Below are 17,299 nucleotides of genomic sequence, written 5' to 3' on the forward strand. Positions count from 1 at the left end.
GTGGGCAGTCAGGGCCTGAGGGGGAAAAGAGGCACCCCCCGAGAGGGAGTTACACATCGTATTAAGAGGTTTGGAAATATCCTCCAGGAATTACTTATAGAAGCGAGGAGTGAATCCATCAGGGCCAAGTCACTTTCCAACCTCCAACTTTTTAATAACCCCTTGAACTTCCTGTAGCGTTATTTCCTTCTCCAACTCGTCCCCATCAGGAGATGATAACCTGGGGCCCAGTAGGTTGGAGATATATTCTTTGATCTTTTGAGTCTTAACTTAGGTCTATAGGAAGGTCTATGTATTTCCCTTTAAGGTTATATAGGTCCTCATAATACAGTTGAAACTCCCTCAGGATGTCCTCAGTAGAGTGAATGCGACCTCCCGCTCTCCTATTAAGGGTGGGAATATAGGAGGAAGTCTGTCTGGGCCTCAACATTCTTGCTAATAACCTGCCGCTTTTATTTCCCTGACCATAAAAAAGCTTCTTGAGCTTATCCCGTGCAATTAAGTATTTTTGATCTAACAGCTTCCTAAGGGCCAACCTTGTGTCACAAAGCTCTTGATAAACCACAGTAGAGAGGGAACTTTTGTGTCTCCTCTCCAGGCCCGCCATTTTCTGAAGGAGTGTCTGTATTTCCGCAGTTCGCATTTTCTTAAGTCTAGAGGCATGCAAGATAAATCTACCACGTACCACGCATTTTAATGCTTCCCATTAAATCGTAGGGCTTGAAGCATCTTCTGCATCTTCTGCATCAACCTCCACAAATTCCGAGATAATAGATCTAATATCTCCTATACATACTGGGTCTCTAAGGATATTGTCATTAAGCTTCCACGAGCCTCTAGACCGGGTAGGATCACCCAACCTCAGTGAAACCCATGTGAGAGAATGATCAGAGAAGAGGACAGGCTCAATACCTGCAGAAGGGTGCAGATCCAGGAGTGAGTGGGAAAGGAAAAGATAATCAAGACGATGGTATGAATTATGAGAAGAGGAGAAGTAAGTGAAGTCTTTAGCATTAGGATTCAGGATACGCCATACGTCCACCAATCTAAGGGTCTGAAGGCGCCTCCTAAAGCCCCGGGCAACTCCAGCAGAAACGGAGGACCTACCTGTAGATGTGTCCAAAGCTGCCTCTAGAGGGAAATTAAGGTGTCCACCCATAATGATTGGGAGGCCATCTGCAAAGTCATCCAAAGCTGCAAATACCGTAGAGGCGAATAAGGCCTGTCCTGAATTAGGGAAATATGCATTAGCAACAACATACGTCTTTGAGGAAATAGACAGTTTGAGAAAGATATAACGACCTAAATAGTCAGCCATTGTATCTAATATGGTGCAAGGGAATGACTTATGAACAGCTATGGAAACACCCCTAGCTTTGGAGGCATCAAATGTGCTATGAGACCAGACCGAGAAGTACCGATTCTTGCAAGACGGGACATGTCCCGATTTGAAGTAAGTCTCCTGCAGGAGGGCTATAGCAACCTTCTGTTTATGGAGGCTATATAGAATCTGGTTCCTCTTGGCCGGGTCATTTAAGCCATTAACATTGTATGAACATATCTTAATAGAAGCTATAATGCTAACTGTGATCTGTGCTGGTCTTGACAAATATCCCCTAAAGTTATCTTAGAAAAGGGAAAAAGCTGAAAACTTTAGAAAAAAAATAGCATTTTTTTCTGATAAGATAAATTATAAATTTTTTTGTGTTCGCTTGGACTAATGATTTATCAAAGTTGTGTGAAACGTTAGTGACCATTTAATGAGATTACCTATAATCCTCATTCTCAAAGCAATGCCTCTTTTACTTGTCATGTTGAAAATTTCCAGGAAACTGAGATTTGTAGAACTGTGCTCCAGGTCCTTACAGTGGATTGCCACCAGTAAATTTCTTTCCATTACTCAGAAGAAAAAAGTGTCTCTATATTTTATGAAGAAAAAAAAAAGTTAATTTTTCCCCCCAGAGAATCACTATTGATGAGATACTGAAAAGCAAGGGTGTCACAGCTCTGTGTAAGGCCACTGACAAACAATTCCCTATATGTTCCTCTATGACGTAGAAGAGGTAATCTTGGGGTTAATTGTAATCATACTTGAATTTTTAGTTGTATTAGGCACTAAAGGCAATAAAACTGAACAAAATGAAAACCTCAGTTTTTCATCATTCATAAAACACGATCTCCACTGCTCTCACAAGTTCATTTGTTCCAGAAAACGTATACAATTAACTTCCAGTTTGCCCGAGCTCTTCTTGAGCTTTGAGAAAAGAACCTAACAATTCAGCCCTAGCAGCGTGATGAAGGAAGGTTCTGTTAAAAAGCTGACAATCTAAGCCTTAAAACAAGACCAGGATCACAGTATATAGCCTTTAGAATTCCGGTGGAGAGTGACGGCAGATTAAAGTAGGCTTCAGCCGCTCTCACTCCCAACATGATTTCTAAACGCTATAACTCCCTACCTTTAGCAGCTAATGCTTTGATCCTGGTCTTGTCAGCTTTTAAACAAGACCAGGCTCACATCTCTAGCTGCTACACAGCCTGAGATATGAAGGGTTAAATCAGCCATCCTTCCTTTGGCTGGATGTTATTTCAGATAGCCTGGAGGAGGAAGGGGAGGGGAGCAGTGGGTGAGCCGACAGGTTGCATGGAGGAGAGAAAAAACATCCTCTCCTAGGGGGAGGGTAACATGAACTTCTGTGCATGTTACCCACCCTCCTCTCCTCCATCAATCAGAGAGCACACTTGCTCTCTAATTGTTATTTATGTTTTTTTCTAGGAAATGAGTGAGAAGATAAGCGCTTGCCCATCTAATCACCCATGTACACTAAATTAGCACATTTATTGATGTCATGATATTTACCAGCGTCCAGATCATGACGTCAAATAAGTCACACAAAACACTTGTACGCCCCAGATGCACAAAAACATCAATAACGTTTCCATATTATCCTATCTTTACCAATGAGCCCCATTATACGCTAGAGTAATAGTGATGATTATCACAGAGAGGAATCTAATATATCAGCCCTCACACGGTTATGTCATCCTAAAAATAAAAATGTTCTGGGTCTTGGAATGCAGAGACATAAAAACAGATTATTTAGTAAAAACGAGCGTTTTATTGTGCTAGTAGAACATAATAAAAACTATATAAATTCGGCATCATCATAATTGTAATGACCAATATAATAGTTTTCATATTACTTATACTGCACAGTGAACGCCATCAAAATAAATTCATAAATAATGGTAAAATTGCTGAGTTTTTTTAATATTCCAATTTAAAAATAAAAGTTATTGAATACATTATATGTACCCAAAATGGTTGAAAACTACAACTTCTATCCTGCAAAATTCTCTCATATAGCTAAACTGAATTTTTTATATATATATATATATATATATATACAGGGAGTGCAGAATTATTAGGCAAGTTGTATTTTTGAGGATTAATTTTATTATTGAACAACCACCATGTTCTCAATGAACCCAAAAAACTCATTAATATCAAAGCTGAATATTTTTGGAAGTAGTTTTTAGTTTGTTTTTAGTTTTAGCTATTTTAGGGGGATATCTGTGTGTGCAGGTGTCTATTACTGTGCATAATTATTAGGCAACTTAACAAAAAACAAATATATACCCATTTCAATTATTTATTTTTACCAGTGAAACCAATATAACATCTCAACATTCACAAATATACATTTCTGACATTCAAAAACAAAACAAAAACAAATCAGTGACCAATATAGCCACCTTTCTTTGCAAGGACACTCAAAAGCCTGCCATCCATGGATTCTGTCAGTGTTTTGATCTGTTCACCATCAACATTGCTTGCAGCAGCAACCACAGCCTCCCAGACACTGTTCAGAGAGGTGTACTGTTTTCCCTCCTTGTAAATCTCACATTTGATGATGGACCACAGGTTCTCAATGGGGTTCAGATCAGGTGAACAAGGAGGCCATGTCATTAGATTTTCTTCTTTTATACCCTTTCTTGCCAGCCACGCTGTGGAGTACTTGGACGCGTGTGATGGAGCATTGTCCTGCATGAAAATCATGTTTTTCTTGAAGGATGCAGACTTCTTCCTGTACCACTGCTTGAAGAAGGTGTCTTTCAGAAACTGGCAGTAGGACTGGGAGTTGAGCTTGACTCCATCCTCAACCCGAAAAGGCCCCACAAGCTCATCTTTGATGATACCAGCCCAAACCAGTACTCCACCTCCACCTTGCTGGCGTCTGAGTCGGACTGGAGCTCTCTGCCCTTTACCAATCCAGCCACGGGCCCATCCATCTGGCCCATCAAGACTCACTCTCATTTCATCAGTCCATAAAACCTTAGAAAAATCAGTCTTGAGATATTTCTTGGCCCAGTCTTGACGTTTCAGCTTGTGTGTCTTGTTCAGTGGTGGTCGTCTTTCAGCCTTTCTTACCTTGGCCATGTCTCTGAGTATTGCACACCTTGTGCTTTTGGGCACTCCAGTGATGTTGCAGCTCTGAAATATGGCCAAACTGGTGGCAAGTGGCATCTTGGCAGCTGCACGCTTGACTTTTCTCAGTTCATGGGCAGTTATTTTGCGCCTTGGTTTTTCCACACGCTTCTTGCGACCCTGTTGACTATTTTGAATGAAACGCTTGATTGTTCGATGATCACGCTTCAGAAGCTTTGCAATTTTAAGAGTGCTGCATCCCTCTGCAAGATATCTCACTATTTTTGACTTTTCTGAGCCTGTCAAGTCCTTCTTTTGACCCATTTTGCCAAAGGAAAGGAAGTTGCCTAATAATTATGCACACCTGATATAGGGTGTTGATGTCATTAGACCACACCCCTTCTCATTACAGAGATGCACATCACCTAATATGCTTTATTGGTAGTAGGCTTTCGAGCCTATACAGCTTGGAGTAAGACAACATGCATAAAGAGGATGATGTGGTCAAAATACTCATTTGCCTAATAATTCTGCACGCAGTGTATATATATATATATATATATATATAGATAAATAAAAGTAACTAGGGATGAGTGAATTGACTTTGGATGAAACATCCGAAGTCGATTCGCATAATACTTTGTTAGAATACTGTACGGAGCGAGCGCTCCGTACAGTATTCTACTGTTAAAAACCTTTTCCCGAACTTGGGTTCGGTTCCAGGGTACCACTTGGAACCGAACCAGAGTTCAAGAAACAAATTCTATGAAAACACGAGAAAAAACAATTTAGGCTACTTTCACACTGGCGTTTTGGCTTTTCCGTTTGTGAGATCCGTTCAGGGCTCTCACAAGCGGTCCAAAACGGATCAGTTTAGCCCTAATGCATTCTGAATGGAAAAGGATCCGCTCAGAATGCATCAGTTTGCCTCGGTTCAGTCGCCATTCCGCTTTGGAGACGGACAGCGTTTTGGTGTCCGTCTGCCGAAACTGTAGCCAAACGGATCCGTCCTGACACACAATGTAAGTCAATGGGGACGGATCCGTTTTCTCTGACACAATCTGGCACAATAGAAAACGGATCCGTCCTCCATTGACTTTCAATGGAGTTCATGACGGATCCGTCTTGGCTATGTTACAGATAATACAAACGGATCCGTTCATGACTGATGCAGGCGGTTGTATTATTGTAACAGATCCGTTTTTTGCAGATCTATGACGGATCCGCCCAAAACGCGAGTGTGAAAGCAGCCTAAATGTGGTATCGCTGTAATCGTACTGAGAATTAAGGGAACAGCTCAGTTTTATCACATAGGGAACACTGTTAAAACTAAACCCATACAACTGTGGAGGAATTGCGTTTTTTTCCAGTTCCACCCCATTTGGAATTTATTTTCCCAGCTTCCAACATCATATGTAATAGGAAATAGTGGTATTAGAAAGTACAACTTGTCCCACAAAAAGCAAGTCCTCATAGGTATATGTGAACAGAAAAATAAAAAAAGTTATGGCTCCGGGAAGGCTGGAAGTGAAAATCAGAACCGCAAAAATGGAGAATCGCCCTGTCCTGAAAGGGTTAAGTACTGCTGTAACATAGATTATAAAACATTCCATTCACTGACAGCAAGCAGATGTCTTGAGGACCTCAATCAGAAGGCACTGCAGAGCTTATTGTGTAGGTAAATACGGCGCGGCTCACGGTACGTGCAGGGTTAACCCCCGGCACAGCCCTGTGTCAGTCTGCGGGCAGCGCGCCGGAATCTTCCCCCTCGTTATCTCATTGGCTAAGCGCCTGAGAGCTGCCACGCCCCTTACACGCTGCACACACATCCTGCACATGGGGAGGGGGCGTGGACGTGAACTTGGTACCACGTGACGGCAGCTGGCAGTGGAGCCGGAGAGGCGGGGAGGTAGTGCAGAGAGGAGATCCCGGGGAGAGGAGTCGTGCCGCTGCCGCTGCCGCCACAGTCCAGGTACCGGCTTTATATACCGTGCTGCTTCCTGGGTCAGGGCCGCCCCAAGTTCTCTGCTTTGTCCTGAGGCGTGTACACCTGCTGACACGATGTAGTATGGAGGGTAGCCTGCAGCTGTGGAACTACAAGTGCCAGCAGTGTGGCTGGCACAGGCTGCCTGGTCCAGTGCCATGCATCCTATACACAGCCCTATGCGTAGTCTTTGCATCTTTCTGTGGGCTTGTGCCATGCATTGGCATTTTTGCCAATTGACATCATGAGAATCGCCCAGTCTCCAATGAAAACTTTGGGGGAGGAAGGAGAGATGCAGAACTGAACTTTTCTGCAGGTGGCATCCTGCGCCAAGCCTCCCTGCCTCAGAGGCTGTACCCAGGTTCTTGGGTGATCAGTGGAGACTTTGGGCAATTTCCATGTGACAGTGACGACCGCCACTGGCGCACTTTTGTAACTTGTGCCTTTGCAGATTGTGCCCTCCCTGACCTGGAGGTGATCTCTGGACACCAGCCGTCCAATCCTGCGGCGGTGCCCTCCCTGACCTGGAGGTGATCTCTGGACACCAGCCGTCCAATCCTGCGGCGGTGCCCTCCCTGACCTCGAGGTGATCTCTGGACACCAGCCGTCCAATCCTGCGGCGGTGCCCTCCCTGACCTGGAGGTGATCTCTGGACACCAGCCGTCCAATCCTGCGGCGGTGCCCTCCCTGACCTGGAGGTGATCTCTGGACACCAGCCGTCCAATCCTGCGGCGGTGCCCTCCCTGACCTGGAGGTGATCTCTGGACACCAGCCGTCCAATCCTGCGGCGGTGCCCTCCCTGACCTGGAGGTGATCTCTGGACACCAGCCGTCCAATGATGGAAACGAATGTCGCCTGATACGCCTTATAGGGGAGCCTGACACTTTACCGGACAGAATAGTGCAACAGTTTACAGCCAGTTGTCAGAATAATAATTCTGTGACATTTGAGGGGTCCTTTCCATCACTCTCCACCAACATATCGCCCTCTCCAGAGGTAGCCGCCCGCCGGGCTCGCCTTCACCTTGCCAGTCCCATTGAGCTAGAGCATGTGTGACTGTCCTCCACTCAGGTGCTCATTCTTGTGGGGGTCCCAGTGGTTGGACCACCACCGATCAGATACTTACCACCTATGCTGTACTCCAGGGATGCCCAACCTGCAGCCCTCCAGCTGTTGCAACAGCCGACAGGGCATGCTGGGAGTTGAAGTTTTGCAACAGCTGGAGGGCCGCAGGTTGAGCATCCTTGCTGTAGACAGATGATACGTTGTCATGGTGGGGAACCCCTTTAATGTTTATCTCCTACCCTAAATAGTGATAGTCAGCGTCTGATTGTGATATCCGAGTGCTGGAATCCCCACCCCCGGATGAGCGGGCGCATGCTTGTTTGGCCAAAAGACCGCTTATAACTGGAGGTCTCATCTTAGACACAGGATAGGCCATAGATTTCCGACAGATGTGGGTCTCGCATCTGTGGATCGGGAGCCCCCGAACCCAATACTATCTGCTGCTTTAAAGGGGTGGTCCCATTAAGACAAATTATGCCTTATCCAAAGGACAGGTGTTATGTCCGATTGGCGTGGGGTCGGACAGCTGGGGCCACAAGTACAGGGGCCCACATTCCCTATCTGAATGGAGTCCGCTGCACCATTTAGCTCTATAGGACAAAGCTGAGCGCTTCTCCTCGGCCTCAGCCCCATTGTGTTGGGTGGTGGACACGTTTATTCAGACAGGGAGCTTGGGCTCCTGCCCCTGTGATCAGTAGGGGCCCCACGCCAATCACACACTTCTCAGTGTCTTAATGGGACAACACCTTTAAAGGGAACCTGTCACCGGGTATTTTGTGTCTAGAGCTGAGGACATGGGTTGGTAGATGGCCGCTAGCACATCCGCAATACCCAGTCCCCATAGCTCTGTGTGCTTTTATTGTGTAAAAAAAAAAAGATTTGATACATATGCAAATGAACCTGAGATGAGTCCTGTCCCTGACTCATCTCACATACAGGACTCATCTCAGGTTAATTTGCATATGTACCAAATCGTGTTTTTTTTTTTTTTACACAATAAAAGCACACAGAGCTATGAGGACTGGGTATTGCGGATGTGCTAGCGGCCATCTAGCAACCCATGTCCTCAGCTCTATACACAAATACCCGGTGACAGGTTCCATTTAATGAGTAGGAAGTTGGTCAGGAAATAGCCAAGCTGACTATGCTATTCTGTTTCCCTAAATCCCATAGAAGTGAATGGAGAAAGCTATGTACGTACATGGCCGCCTCTCCACTCCTTCACCACCTGGATGGGGTGGACTTGTCACCAGACCGGAACCCCAGTTTTGGAGATTGGTGCGTTTCCCTGAGTTGATATCCACATATATCTGATATTTATGGTATATCCTGTTGCTGGGTCAGGAGCAGTACTGGTTCTGAAGAAAGCTGGAGCCCCCTCTTTCTAGGCACCAGTAGTGGTCCTGGCAGGTGGAGAAACATCTGAGACCTTTCTGTTGTATGCATGTATCTTCTGATGATGGGTGCTGCACTGACTGATTGTGCGTTATTAGCTCTGCAGATTGAATTGATGCTTTAGACTCTAAATTGGTTCCTTTTGGCAAAGGCCGTGCTTTTGGTAACCCGGTCACGCCCCCGCTTTTTATATATTGCTTCTGTAGCTCATTGAGCGGCGGGACAGGGTTGTGGTTGGAATGGCTCCAGCTTCTAAATGAATTGAATGTCATCAGTAATAAGAATACTATTCCCAAATATAATAAAGTGGCCCCAAACTGGAATTGGCAGCAGTGACCATTAGTGCAGCATTGATATCTGGATATGTGATTGCGGTCTAGCTACATATTCGTAACTAAGCAATAAGACGGCTTTAGTGTCCGTAAGTTGTGAGTCACCCATGGTCACTTGTGATGTACAGATGTAGCAGAGCTGAATCGCTTACATGTTTCTTTTGCTCATTTGCAGTCAAAAGCCAGACATAAGGTGATACCAAAAGTTGCTCATCTCTGCTACATCTGCCTAAGCAGTTCAGCTTTTCTTTGTAATCCTAGCGTGATGGCGTATTCTCATGCTGCGCACATCTCCAGTCTACGCTTACTGCTTCCAAAAATATCTCCATCAAGCCTCAAAGATCCTGCACTTAGCATATCCAGCAATCAAGTTAGTAGAGCAGAATCGGAACAGTGTCCTGTGCTGTCCACGTAGTGACCTTAGGTCTTATGGACTCTGGTCATCAGGTTTAGGCCTCATGCACACGACCGTTGTTGGGTTCCGTGTCCGTTGTTCCGTTTTCCGTGATTCCCTGCGGACCCATTGACTTTCAATGGGTCCGTTGAAAACTCGGAAAATGCACCGTTTGTCATCCGCATCCGTGATCAGTGTTGCCAGTCCGTGATAAAATATGACCTGTCCTATTTTTTTTCACGGACAACAGTTTGCGGAACCATTCAAGTCAATGGGTCCGTGAAAAAACACGGAGGCACACAAGATTGTCATCCGTGTCCGTGATCCTATCATTTTCAAGGCAAACTTGACTTTTTTTTCACTTTTCACTTTTCATGTCTGGTGATCCTCCAAAAATCAAGGAAGACACACGAAAAAAAAAAACTGAAACGGATGACGGAACAACGGAACCCCATTTTGCGGACCGTGAAAAAATACTGTCGTGTGCATGAGGCCTTATGCTGCTCTTTGATGGCCAGAATAGTCTAGTCTGCTGCGCTATTTCTTCTGGCTCACGCACACGACTGTTGTTTTGCGGTCCGCAAATTGCACATTTTACGGAACAGAACAATAATAGGACATCTTTTTGTGAAACGGAAATGGACACAATGCACACGGGGACATTTCCATTTTTATATATTTTTTCAGCTCCATTGAAGTGAACGATTTCGCATACGGGCCGCAAAACAAAAACGCAAAAAAAAAAAATATGAGCCCTTCATCATACCTATACTGAGATAACTCAATCCGTGACGCCAATGTGAACGGAGCCCTTGAACACCTCCAAGCGTGGTGGATTTGTGGTGTGGATTCCGCATTATGAATCTGCAGCAATTTATATCACAATGCATGTGGATTGGATTTTCAAAACCTAGTTCATACATGGAAAAGAAAATATGCACTGAAAACATACGCAAAGTATATATTTTTTTCCATCTAAAATAACGGATATCAAACGAAAATGGCTAAAACAAATGCAAACTGAGCATAACAGATGCTTAAAATGCAGGACCAGTTTTTGTGTTGCCGTTTTCTCTTCTGACGTAAGGCCTTAGAGTGGATTTGCTTCTGGTTTCACCTTATGCATAAGGCCTCATGCACACAACTATATGTATTTTACGGTCCGCACCTTCATGCTGCATCTGGTTTTTTTTTTTTTTTTTGCGGACCCTCCCACTTCAGTGGGTCTGTGGTCTGCATTTTGTGGCCAAGAATTACGATCTATTTTGTCTTTTGCAAAACCAACATACAGATAGCACATGGCTCATCTGTGTTTTCTGCAAAAGATAGAACTTGTCCAATTTCTGGCTGCAAAAAGCAGACCCAATGAAGATGCAACACTGATATCATCCACCTTTTGCAGATCCGCATTTTGTGGCCTTAAGATACTGTAAGGGATCGCTCTCCCACAGGGGGTCGCAATCACAGACTTCTCTTACATCAGGGTTTAAGTCCAAAAGGTGCTTTATTTAAGCACCATCACACACAAACATTGAAAACAAACACCTGCCCGTCAGGGCTCTACCTAATACACGTGTTGTCTCTACCTCACCTATAGAGTGCCATCCACACATGGGATTAGATCCGGCTTCCTCAGCCATATACGGTCCAGGAACCTCCAGGCTGTGACCCCACCAGCACCCTTGGGGGGACATCGTCCAGGAGTCCTCCCGACTCTGACCATGCAACCCTCTTTCCGTAGGCTTCGCTGGGTCCCCCAAACTTCAGGCTTTACAAAGCCTCCTGACTGAGACCACACAGAGCCGCTCAGGTTTCCTCAGCCTTTCTTCCTCCAAGTCATACACAGAGGGTTGTTTTATCCCTCCTTGATTACAGCAGCAGGCCTCACCGGCGATCACCTTTGGCAAAATACAATGCATGTAGTGGAAGGGTGTGGACTGGCAGATCCCACTACCAAACCTATCCCCCAGTCCACATGAAATCCAGCCCAGAACAACATCTAGACAAAACTGTCTCGGCAAACTACACTTTGCTGAAACCACTGCAGCTTTCTGGATTTCAGTTATCTCACCCAGCTGAGGTATCTGGGTGGGATATACACGCCTCCCAGCACTAATACTGTACACAAACTAGGGATGAGCGAATTGACTTTGGATGAAACATCCGAAGTCGATTCACATAAAACTTTGTTCTAATACTGTACGGAGCAGGAGCTCCGTACAGTATTAGGGTCCATTCACACGTCCGTATGAATGGGTCCGGATCCGTTCCACAATTTTGCGGAACGGTGCGGACCCATTAACTTTCAATGGGGCCACGGAACAGAAGTGCGAATGTGGACAGCACAAAGTGTGCTGTCCGCATCCACACTTCCGTTCCGCAGCCCCGCAAAAAAATAGAGCATGTCCTATTCTTGTCCATAGACACAGCCAAGAAAAGGCATTTCTAATGTGGTGCGGTCCAGTGTTTTGCGGATCCGCAATTTGCGGACCGCAAAACACTTGCGGACGTCTGAATAGACCCTTAGAATGTATTGGCTCCGATGAGTTCGGTACCACTTGGAACTGAACTCTAGTTCGGGAAATGTTTTTTTACAGTGCAAATTAATTTATGAAGTTTATTACGCGAGGTCTCGCAAGACTTCGGCTCATCGGAGCCAATACATTCTAATACTGTACGGAGCTCCTGCTCCGTACAGTATTAGAACAAAGTTTTATGCAAATTGACTTCGGATGTTTCATCTGAAGTCGATTCGTTCATCCCTAATCACCACAATACATAGTCGTGTGTATGAGGCCTTACAAAGAGTAAAATCCATCCGGCATATCTGCAGCATGTACATGCTGTGGTTTTCAAATTGGCCCCACAGATCAATTTATGCTGCAGTTTTTTATTTTTTTGCACTGTATGGATAAGGGTTGTAGCGGGTATCGAATTATTGATACTTTTGTACATCGATTCGATACCGGCATTTGACATTTACCGATACTAGGCTGCGCTACTGCGCAGCCTAGTATCAGAGAACATGGCGCACGCTGCTCTCAATGCGCGCCATGTTCCCTCAGCAGCACAGGGGAGAAGGAGTCTCTCCCTCCCCCCCGTGCCACTGCTGCCGCCGAGAGAGAGGCGGAGGAGGGGGAGGGGCTGTGGCCACTGCGCCACCAATGATAACTCACCCATTTATACAAATATAGGCGGCGGGTGCCGGCCACAGAATCACATAGCCGGCACCCGAACTCTGACAGGGCTCTGCGATCTGCGGCAATTAACCCATGCTGCACCTGAGGGGTTAAGTGCCGCGGATTGCAGAGCCCTGTCATAGAGGTCGGGTGCCGGCTATGTGATTCTCCAGCTGGCACCCGCCTCCTGTATTTGTATTAAAAGGTTACTTATATTCATTTGTGGCGCAGTGCGCCCCCCCCCCCCTTACCCCATTACTAAAAACATTGGTGGCGAAGTGCGCCCCCCCCCCCCAACCCCTCCAGTATTAGTCATTGGTGGCAGTGGCCACACGGTCCCCTCCCCTCCTCCTCATTGGTGGTAGTGGCAGCTTCTGATCGGAGCCCCAGCAGTGTAATCCTGGGGCTCCAATCGGTTACCATCGCAGCCAGGACGCTACTGGAGCCCTGGTTGCCATGGTAATCTCCCTGCTGCTGTGTGCACTATGCACAGGGCAGCAGGAAGAGTGTGAGGTCCTGTTCACCCTGATAGAGCTCTATTAGGGTGAATAGGACAAGGGATGAAAAGATCCCAGGTTCTAGCCCCTAAGGGGGGAAATAGTTATTAAATAAAAAGTAAAAAAAAAAAAAAGTTTATAAAAACAAATAATCACCAAAATATTAAGTTTAAATCTCCCCATTTCCCAATTTTACATATAAAATATATAAACAATAAATAAATAAACATATAACATATCGCCACGCCCCAAAAATTGCGAACTGTCAAAATATAAAAAAATATCTACAATGCGCCGTAACAGAAAAAATAAAAATAAAAACAACTCGATTCGCCATTTTTTAGTCACCTTGTCCCCCCCCAAAAATAGGATCGGACTGTTCGATTATGGGCCGGACGTTCCATAAAATGCGGAATGCACGCAGCTTTTTATTGTGTTTTATTTTTTCCGCGTGGTGTCGAGTATCGCAATACTTTTTTATGGTATCGAAATCGAATCAAAATTTTGGTATCGCAACAACCCTAGTATGGATGAGATTTCTTGAATTCTCATCTGGTTTGCTGGTATTGTACAACACGGCGGAGTTGACGCACACAAATCCACCGCAGATTTCACCCCACACGTGAACATACCTTTTAGACACGCTTGTAAATTTGGTGTTTAAAATGATTTCTTCTGAAGCCGGTTAAGCGCTCCGATGTCTGACTATTGAAAGCTAATAGGTTTTCTAAATATAACAAGAACAGATAGTAATTATACGTCTGCGGGAAGATTGGCCGGTAATATAATTGTGGTATTGTTATATGCACTTGTCTGTAATTTCATGGCGGAGAGCCAATAGAGGTCAGTACTAGTAACAGATATAACTGCCTTCCATGAGATAATACAGTAAGTCATTTGTGAGTGCGGCTTGTGAGGTCTGTATACTCTTCTGTCTCATCTAAAGGGGTTTTCCCACTAAGATGCCGTGATTTTTGCCCATAAGACGCAACTAGGTTTTAGAGGAGTAAAATAGGAAGAAAATATTGTTTATTAGACCTCAGATCAGATCCGCAATCAGACCCCCAATGTTAATCAGACCTCAGCTCAGACCCCCAATTTTAATAAGACACGATCAGACCCCCAATGTTTATAAAACCCACAATCAGACCTCAGACTAGAGACCCAATGTGAAAAAGGCCCCCATTCAGACCTCAGGTCAGAGCCCTAATGTGAATAAGAACCCCTATTCACACCTCAGATCAGAACCCGTAATAATCGAAGCTCAGATCAGAGGGGAAAAAAAATAATCAACTCGCCTCTCCCGCTCTGGATGCCTACTGTGACCCGACATTGTACAGCGTGAGGTCACAGAGCACGCCGACGTCTTCATGATGTGTGCAGGTCCCAGCACAGCGTGCGGCCCAGAAAGACCAGGCAGCGGTGAGTACAGAGATTACATGAGGAGCGCTGCATTCACTTTCCTCCAGCACTAATGACCACTTCCATAATGGAAGCGCCCATTAGTATTTGCCCCATAAGACGCACTGACGTTTCCCCCCCACTTTGGGGGGGGCGGCTGCATCTTATAGGGTGGAAAATACAGTGTATACTTATCTCCCATCACTATTTCAGTTCCATTCACTGTATTTGTTCCTCTACCATTTGAAACAGCTTTGTTCATCCTGTGCTTCCTGGTTCATGAATAGAAAGTGAAAAGGCAGAGCTGTTAGAAAGGGGGAGGGAAAGTATAAGCGTACCTTCACATAGCAGATTTACTTGTGGAAAAACCGCAGCGTGATACAGTACCAGCAATGTGTATGATATTAGACAAATCTCATGTACACTCTCGTGAACCTCCTGTGCAGATTGAAGATTCTGCAGCATGTCCATTGTTTGTGCAATTTTGGTTGCAGATTTCACCCTTTTCAGTGAGATCTGCGGAAAATCTGCAATTAACTCATGTGGTTCTTGGGTGGAAGTGCACAGTTAACTTGCACCCATGTGCAAGTGCCCTGCATGTGGACCCGCGTGGCCCGTGGCTGCTGTGTAGGCCTATGCCATTCATGACCATGAGTGCAGATTTCAAGACAGAAATTCTGCACAGTTTTTCCAGCGGGTTTTTGTGCATTTCCGCACCAGAACCCACATGCGTTAGGGATTCCGTTATGGCTTTCCGTTATAACGTGGTTATAACGGAAAATAACGGAATGCCCAGACAGAATGCAAAACGTAAGCCTTTAAAAGGCATTCCGTTTGCTTTCCGTCCTAACAGAAGTCTGTGGGAAAGCATAACGGATCCGTCTGGGACTTTGTTTTCCGTCTTGCATAACGGGACCCAGACAGATCCGTTTTGATTCCCATAGACTTCTATTAGGACGGAGAGCAAACGGAATGCCTTTAAAAGGCTTCCGTTTTGCATTCCGTCATAATACAAGTCTGTGGGCAATATAACGGATCCGTCCTTTCGTCTTATGGATTCCGTTATTTTCCGTTATAACGGAAAGCCATAACGGAATCCAGAACGCAGATGTGAACCCACCCTTAGGGTCCATTCACACGTCCGTGGTGTATTGCGGATCCGCAATACACCCGGCCGGCACCCCCCATAGAACTGCCTATTCTTGTCCGCAATTGCGGACAAGAATAGGGCATGTTCTATTTTTTTGCGGAGCCACGTCCCGGAAGTTCGGGGCCGCGCTCCGGAAATGCGGATAGCACATAGTGTGCTCTCTGCATCGATTCCTGCACCATTGAGAATGAATGGGTCCGCACCCGTTCCCGATATCGCGGAACGGATGCAGACCCATTTGCGGACGTGTGAATGGACTCTTAACTGCAGTCTTTGGTTTGCACTTTCTGCAGATCTCACTCTTGCATTGTAAAGGGTGAAATCTGCACAAAAAAATTGCCCAATGGACACGCTGCGGATTGCATAATCCTCTGCAGGCCAATTTCCCTCTGAAAAAAATGCACCGTCTACATGAGATTTGTCTAATCTCATACACTTTGCTGGGGCTGTATTATGCTGCAGTGTTTCGGCATGAAATCCACACTAAAAAATTGCGTAATCCATACCATGTGCAGGCACCCTTAGGGTACGACCATACGGCACTGGGAGCCTCAGGTCTTGCTGCATCCGGTGCACTGGAACAAATAAATTTTTTTGGGGAATACTACTTTTAAAAGGCACTTTTTTTCACGTTGTACCCATTTTTACCAGCCGTTAAGACGCTCCTGTATAAGTGGCCGTTAAAAAGGGGCCTCTCTGGCTGTGAAAACGGACAGAAATAGGACATGCCCTATATTGTGACGGCCCTGTTCCACGGCCGTACATTGGAACTCTGCTATGGCCAAGTTTAAAAAATAAATAAAAAATTGCGGTCCTGGGATTCCCCCTGTTCACTGAAATGGGAGGCTGGGCACCACGCCCCGTCTGCTGTAGGAGCTTGTGTCTATGAGCGGATGTTGTTTGGTCCTTGCCGCTCTTCTGGTCATGGAGGTAGAGAGAAGCAGAAGGATTTGATGATTTGGAAGCAGATACCAGCCTGTGATCTCCTCCGCTACAAGCCGCTTCTGTGGAGAATACAAAACACATGTCACAAGTTTACGTCCTCAGGATTTCTCTTCTGTCAAGGTTTACTGTTAAAGGTCTCCAGTAAATTTGCTTAAAGTGCATCTGTCAGCAGTTTTGTACCTATGAAACTGTCTGACCTGTTATGTGCGCTTGGCATCTGAAGGCATCTGTGTTGGTCCCTTGTTCGTATATATGCCCGGATTGCTGGGAAAAATGATGTTTTGATATATGCAAATGAGCCTCTAGAAGCAACGGGGGCGTTACCATTACACCTAGAGGCTCTGCTCTCTCTGCAACTGTCACGCCCTCTCAACTTTGATTGACAGGTCCGGGCAGTGAAAACATCATCACACCTGACCCTATCAATCAAAGCGCAGAATTATGATTTTTTTTTTTTACTATGACCTTGTGCAGTCCTGGTAACATGGCTCCTGTGTCGGCGGCATCTCCCGGACCGACAGCAGCTCCTCT

At 45.5% G+C, this 17,299-nt stretch overlaps 1 protein-coding gene and 1 long non-coding RNA gene across 2 annotated transcripts in view; both read left to right on the plus strand.

The window, feature by feature from the left end:
* The window catches only part of LOC120997527, a 1,081,373-nt gene that overhangs the window by 519,449 nt on the left and 544,625 nt on the right, over positions 1–17,299 (plus strand). The gene's annotated exons all lie outside the window — the stretch shown is intronic.
* The window catches only part of PPP2R3A (protein phosphatase 2 regulatory subunit B''alpha), a 225,828-nt gene continuing 214,813 nt past the window's right edge, over positions 6,285–17,299 (plus strand). Inside the window, exon 1 of the mRNA XM_040427601.1 lies at positions 6,285–6,398. The gene's annotated coding sequence lies outside the window, so the exon portion shown is untranslated. The remainder of the gene's footprint in view (positions 6,399–17,299) is intronic.

The sequence above is a fragment of the Bufo bufo genome, chromosome 4 (assembly GCF_905171765.1).
Source record: "Bufo bufo chromosome 4, aBufBuf1.1, whole genome shotgun sequence".
Lineage (NCBI taxonomy): Eukaryota > Metazoa > Chordata > Amphibia > Anura > Bufonidae > Bufo > Bufo bufo.